We start from the raw sequence: 7,635 nt of genomic DNA on the forward strand, positions 1-7,635 counted from the left end.
TAGCGGCTCCGGGGCCAATATAAAAAGGTTGGTTGGAGCTAACTGTCACTGCTAGCTCTGCCCAATTATTATTTTTTTTGGTTTTTTTTCAATAATCTTTATTATTATTTTTATTTTTTTCATTTTCTTTATTTTTCTTCTTTTTTAATCTTTATTTATTTTTTGAAATCTAATATTTACATTTTTAAAATCATTGTTTCAAGCTTTTTTTCCCCAACTTTTTTCATTGATTTCCTATTCTGCTCAGTACCACGGAGCTACCTAGGTATCTAGATGTTGGATTGGCTGAATCGAACTCCTTCTGCACTTTGGCCAAAGCCGAACCAAAGCCAGCTGAAGCAAGCCAATGTACGGCTGATTTCAGCCAATGTATGGCTGAAATCAGCCGTACAAGCCTGAAGTGAATAGCCGAAAAGTGCTCGGCTCATTTCACTTCGGGTGGGTTATTCACTCGGCTGCCTTCGGCAGCTTTGTGAATAACCCTCTAAATGTGAGATTGTAGTCCATCACGGGAGTGAGCTTGGAGCGGTGACTACTTTAAAACACACATAGGGACCATTAGGAATATAAGTAGCCACCCTCCAGAAGGAAGGACAATGTCAGCATGAATTCAGAGATGATTTGAGGATCTACAACTGAATGATACACCTGACCTTAATGTCACTTTAAATGTGGCCTGAATTGTCTATTGAAAATGTATGTAAAGTCAAAACTTTATTTTTTCTTTTTAGATTAGAGTGGGCAAGGGTTTACCCTGTGGTTAATTTTTACTGCCTCTATCCTACTGTGGAAATGTTCCGGCTCTCTCTGTCCTGTTCACAGCAAATTAAAGAAAATCTCCCCAAAATCGAATAACATTCCTTTCTTAAGAAATTGCCACAGGGACATTTGCCCAGCGTGGATACAGACAGCTGTAAATACTTGACAAAGGTTTTAAACCTTCCATACTCCAGCTGGTTGCATAAATATGTTTATAAGCATGCCTGTTAGTCATAATCAAATATCTAGAGTTTTTCACTAAAGGGTGAAGAGTTTGGAGAAGGCAGGTGAAGTGAACAATCTAGGACAACACAGCTGATTTGGAAACATTCTCCAATTCAGCTCACTTTCCAGTTCAGCAATGTTGTCCTACTTTGTTCCCCTCTCTTGCCTTCTCCAAACGCCTCACCCTTTTGTGAAAAACCCTGGTAGTGTTTGTGTAAAACACTCTTTAATTTTAATTACGTGTATTATTTATGCAATATAAACTTATGTGCTTACTCGACAAGGTTGTTCAAAAATGATTACAATGCTTTAGTTTTTCATCACAAAATGTCATGAAGTTTGACTTTATCCTCATTGCCTCCTAATAAAAATAACTATATTATTATTATTTTTTCATTGCTAAAACTTGGAGAACAATACTGGATTTATTGAGTCTGTAAATAGAATTCGGAATTAGACAGCGAGTCTAAAGCACAGAAAATATAATTTCAGTCTTTCAGCAGAGAACTATTATAATCATCTGGGATTTGTATTGAACGTAATGGCAATTTTGATAATTATGGCATTGAAAGAATTCAATCTATTGGTGGGAACATGTTACGTGAAATCAAACAACTATCAATAGAAAAGTTTTGAATACTATGTCATTAAGACATTACTTACATTTCAGTTCCCAACGTTCTTCAACAATAATCCTTCATAGAGCTAAATCTGGCCTATTGTTCCCATTAAATACACTCATCACTAAAATTAAAACTCCCTTATAGTTGCCCATCCTATATCCGCCAATTAATTCCTCCAAAAAAAAAGAGAAAAAATGGTCAAAACACTTCAAGAAATAATTTATTGTTAGACATCACATATTTAAAACTTTTGAACTAGGATTGTGGATATATTAGTTATTAGTGTAATGTAGAAAACAATACTAATAAAAATATATTTGGGATCAATTATCAAAGTGAACCTTATTCATTTCAGTTCTTGTAATAAGAATAGTTGGCAATAATCATTGGAAATTAAAACGTATTGCTGATTAGCTGCTGAGGGGCAATACTAAACGTTCTTAAAAGACCTAATTGTGTTTTTACAGGAACCTAAATATTCAGTCTCCAAATAATAAAATTGTGCAGGCGTACCAGGTTAATTTTTTTTTGTTAAGGCCATGGGGCTGGGGCCATGGGGCTGATTTATAAATGTTAGGAATTTCTTATGCTCCTTTGCGCCACCTTAGGGCACTAGTGTCATGAAAAAAAGCATCTACCTAGCTATACCGTATGTTGGGCAGAACATGAATAGATTAGCCTGTAAGTGTCAGCGTAACAATGTCCTCTAATCTCCAAGGGCTTGTTCACACCATGTCCGGACCAGATCCGGACTTGAACAGTTTTTGTCCACACCTGAAATGCATCCCAATGTATTCCTATGGTATTTTTGGGCTCTGTTCACACCAGTGCAGTCTATTCCGGTGCATGGAAAAATAAATGCTGCATGCACTCTTTTTTCTGGTCTGCAATGCACCAACATCGAAATATGCATGCAAAGAGATGGGAATGCACTGGACTGCACTTACAAGCCCATTTTAGGCACACAAAAAACCCACCTTAACGTCGCAAAAACGAATCAAAAAGGCACTGCACTGAGTTTACAGATCTGCTCCAGATCTGGTCCGGACATGGTGTGAACAAGCCCTCAAAATTTTCATCAAATGCCTGACCTCATGTTAATAATATGTGCTGTCTCCCAGCATTTCAGTGTGTAACAGCGTATCAAACAACATGGGTCTCATAACTGTTATTTAGAAAATTGCTTAAATGTAGAAAAAAATATTTCAATTGTGCACTGTTTCTCCTGAGCGCTACATGAGCTGCAATATTTTAGACTATGCATGCATGGCAGATGCAGTCTGCTTAAAGTGGTTTTGTACATATTTTTTTCTTTGTTTTTTATGGTTGTGACTAAAAAATTGCTAAACATTTTTTTTTAGTCAGTTGAATATGAATTACTGCACATTAACATATACTGTATTCTTATTTGCAGTTAAATACATATCTGACAAAGGTTATTAGACTTCACCTACTCTACTAAAGAAAAATATTTTATCTTCAATAATTTTTAATGAAATTTACAAAATAGCATATGCAATGACAAATACAATGTAACTGGTCATGCGCGTGAGCACATACATGGCAACAATGCAGGGAAACCTTGAACATGTGAAAAAATGACATCAACTATATTGCACCCCCATGTTCAACTCTATCCCATGACAGCAAGTAGAACTTATAAACCTAACTAAAAATGTTTAGTTTTGTCTGCATTGCTGTTGGGGAGTTTTGCTCACTTCCTGTCTGGTAAACCATTTCCATTTCTGTAAATCTCTTTAACAGAGCCACGGAGAGCAGTGAAAATGTGTCAGGGATTCCAACTCTTCACCATTCTTTCCAAAACTAATCTAAAAGGACTTGGCTTTACATATACTTTAAAATTAGTATTGACACTACACAGTGCCCACATCTCATAATACAATGCCCAGTGCCTGAGCTACCTATCAGAAAGCCCATGCAGTATCACATGGGAAGTAACCAGAGTCATCCCTTTAATGAGCCAGCCTGAGGCGGTTGCCTCAGGCGGCAACTCTTTGGGTCATGTGGGAGGGGTGGCAGGCAGAGGTGCATGTTTGCTGTATAGCGGCCACTCTGCTGCACAATGCTGCCCCCTTTCTGGCCCAGGTTGCTAAGAGCCAGGCGGAGAGATGTGTAAGGGTCATACACATCTCCCCGCACAGCTCTTAGCAACCTGGGACGCTCTGACTGGCGTATCACCCAGCTCCTGGCAACCAGTGACATCACTGGTTGACAGGAGCTGGGTGGGTTGCCAGCCAGAGTGGCACTCCCCTCGCCACCTCAGGTGGCAAAAAGGCTAGGGACCCCACTGGGAGTAACTACAATTACAGTATTGCTTCTTGAAACAACCAATCAGGTTTATGTTCTCTTTTTCACACTAGCACTAGAGCAATGAAAGCCTTCCTGTCTGAAGATAAGATGTGTTGTCAGTCATGGTGACCTGGTTATTTTCTATTGAATGGCAACGCGTTACTTTGTAGAATGTTGTGTTGTGCAGTGCATGCAGTTTTCACATATTCCAAAAATCGATTTTATTTTGATAAATGGCAAGCTTGTCAAATGCCACTTTGAGTTTCGCAAATGTTTGAGAGCATTTTCTTTGACCAACGGCTCGGTGTTTTCTGGATTAATGGTCCAGGGGAGATAATAGCCAGCATTAAGTTTAATTCTCAAAGGATTCATTGGCTTTTATGTGCCATAGTCTCCGTGGAATGTCTTTTGTAGATGCTAAAAATGACTGCAGCACTGATATACTTAAATGGCAGCAACCTTTTCTTTTCTTTTTTTTTTTTGGTACAAAAGAAAAAGATGATAAAACAAAGCAAGCACATAGTATTTTGGTAAACAAGGTGTTTATAAGAATCAAATGTGTTAGAAAATGTCACTGTATTAATTAATAAAAATCAATATACACTGGCTTATTTAATGAAGTTGTGGAAACAACAAAGGCAATGTGCTAAAACAACTTTTAGCAGTTAAAATCTACCTTTTATCAGCCTAGTGCAATCGCTGCATGCTATATGCTGGTGTGTTTCTGCAGGAAAATTGAAAATGTGGAAAGGCTGCTTGCACAGTTGGGAATATATTGAATAATAACAATAAAAATAGTGGGGAACAACAAGGTAGTAAACTTTTGTCCCACAAAAAGAGAGGAATTAAATGTATGTACACAGCCTCACAGAATTCGTGAGTAGGGTGACTAGTTACACAAAACGAATCCCACGATTAAAATTACAGCCACTCAGTGGGTAGGCCATGCATAGTTGTTATTTTCCCTACACATCTACTCGCTGGGTAGATGTGTAGGGAACTGTTTCGCTGGGATGTTACTCATGTTAACATGCGATATCTTGCTCATAAACATTCATTGCATTAATAAAGCACATTCACTTACAATGGACTGTCAATAGACCAAAAACCAGACCTGTCCCTTTTTTTTATTGCAGTGCACACCAATGCATGGTATGTGCACTGTGGTGCGCTAGCTTGCAGGTATGTTGGCACCTGCTATACTGTGCATTGAGGTGCCATTCTAAATGAATTCCACCACAGCGCACCGCACAGAGCGTTATGTGCTGTTCAGTGCAGCAATGCGTGTTTTACCATGCATGTTTTTAATGCATAAGTGTGATGGGTTCTTTACAGTAAACACACATTAACACACTCCCCATTGTGTGGTGGATTGTAGTGCTATTCATTTAGAAGTGCGGTAGGTGCCCATGACCACCCGAATTCCATGCATTGTGTAAAAAACAAAAATGGCAGGTTCTTTTTTTGATCCTTTCATGTGCATTGTCACCCATTTTAAAATGAATGAGCTGCTTTAACAAAACGCAGTTTAACATGTGAAATACCGCATGTTAACGAGTCTGCCATACGAGCACAACAGGAAGCAAAGCTCTGAAGGGGCCCAAATACAATGGGGGGAATTTAGCGAAACTGGAGCAGACAGAATCTGGAGCAGCTATGCATAGTAACCAATCAGCTTCTATTTTCAGTTTGTTCAGTTAAGCTTTGAAAATTAAAGATATAAGCTGATTGGTCGCCATGCACAGCTGCTCCAGATTTTGTCTGCTCCAGCAAACTCCACCCCATCACGCATCTGCCTCTGGTAGACATGCCTGTGGATGTCAGAGTCTTGCAATGCCTAATGGGATTTGTAGTTGCATGCCTGGAGGGCTGCAGTTTGCCTATCCCTGATTCATATGATGCACAGTACCTTTATGGTATGCTAATATTTTCTTGCGTTTTATTTAAATGCTGGTAATATCGAGAAAAAAGATCCCATATATTGAACTGTCTTTTATTTAACCTTGAAAATAATAATTTAATTAAACCTCTTGCAGCTTCCCACTGATACTGGTAAAGTAAACGGCCCCGACAAGTAAGTAACTGCATTGTGTTAACCTCAGACAATGGGAGTGTTATGGCTCATGATGTTTTAGAATGTCCTAAAGCGTCAGTTACCAATTAATTTCTTGCTGGGCTTGATTTCCTTGTATTTCAGTAAGCTACCCGTTTGCCAATTCAGACATCTTTCATCCTGGGTAAGTAAAATCATATTTATATAGCAGTGACCTTGAATAGAGACGAGTTATAATGTAGTCAGAATGATGAAATATTAACTGTGCTTGTGAGATTCTGTATAAAAATACAAAGTATAGTAACAATAGAGCAGCTTTTCACAGTATGTTATTTCATCTCTTTCATTCACTCAGAGTTAGTTTAACACCACTTCTTATGTTTGCTCATTATAACTTTCATAGAAAAAAATATAATTTAACGTATGAATAAGACCAATCACTAAAATCTCACATAAGCTTTCACATATTTTTTTTTAAATCTGAAGCTTTCAAAAAATGAATTCCTTATGATCCTGCCATGAAGGTCCTTCCTGGTATGAGGTGACAACACTCTGGGGTCTATTCACAAAGCTGCCGAGGGCAGCCGAATGAATGACCGATCAGAAGTGAAGTGAGCCGAACACCGTTCGGCTATTCACTTCAGGCTGGTACGGCTGATTTCAGCCGTATATGGGCTGAAATCAGCCGTACATCGGCTTGCTTCGTGTGGCTTCGGATCAGCCGAACATGCTCAGCATGTTCGGCTGACCCGAAGTGCAGAAGGAGTTCGACTCAGCCGATCCAACATCTGGATCGGCTGAGCCGAACCTCCGGCAGGCTTCACGCTGCTGTTCGGGCTATTCTGAAAGATCCCGACCTGTCAGCCAATTGTGCTCCTGCATTGTCACCCTCTGATTGTCATTCCTATGATTAAGCCCTGTGGGAGCCCATTTAATTCTGGGGAGTTTTGGAAGGTGTATGCTGTTTCATGGATTAAAAGAAACATTTTGATTTATTTTGAGGAAGCATTGAGTACGGCTCTTCTTGGACAAAGAATGCATTGTCACCCTGCCACACATACATCTGATGTAGGTGACAAGTGGCTGTTTTAACACACATTTTGCAGGCATGGTCCACTGATGTAACCAACAAGAAACTTGCCCAGAGAAATGTAATGTGGCCATTGGTAGATAACATGCATATAGACAGGAAGGGGCTGCAAGGAGACTGCAGATTAGCAGTTCTGAGATGTAACAAAGGATGGAAATATATTGGCAATTCTTTATGATACCCAGTACTGTGCAGGCTGGGAACACAGGAGATGCAGAATTATGTAATTGTTGTTGTGCCCAAAGCAGACTGCCAGCATTGGACTAAGGAGGCAGTCTGGGGGATCTAATAATTAAAAATAAATATTGTAGTCTCACTTTAGCAAACAAAATATTGTTTAGTTAGCCTTTACATCTTCTTTAAGTGGGTAATCATTATTTTTCTGCAGGAAATGGGCAACTGTTGAAAGCTTTATTTACTCGTCGGGGCCAGAATTACCATTGTGCACAGTAGACAACTGCCTATAGTGGCATAACCAAATAGGTGGCTTTCCCTGTATTAATATTGGCCACACATTCTTTTCCATTATTAGTAAAAAATAGTCTCCTCAAGTAACGTATTTTTACACAGTATCA

Source organism: Nanorana parkeri, unplaced genomic scaffold (genome assembly GCF_000935625.1).
Source record: "Nanorana parkeri isolate BGI_ZX_2015 unplaced genomic scaffold, ASM93562v1 scaffold212, whole genome shotgun sequence".
In the NCBI taxonomy this organism is placed as follows: Eukaryota; Metazoa; Chordata; class Amphibia; order Anura; family Dicroglossidae; genus Nanorana; species Nanorana parkeri.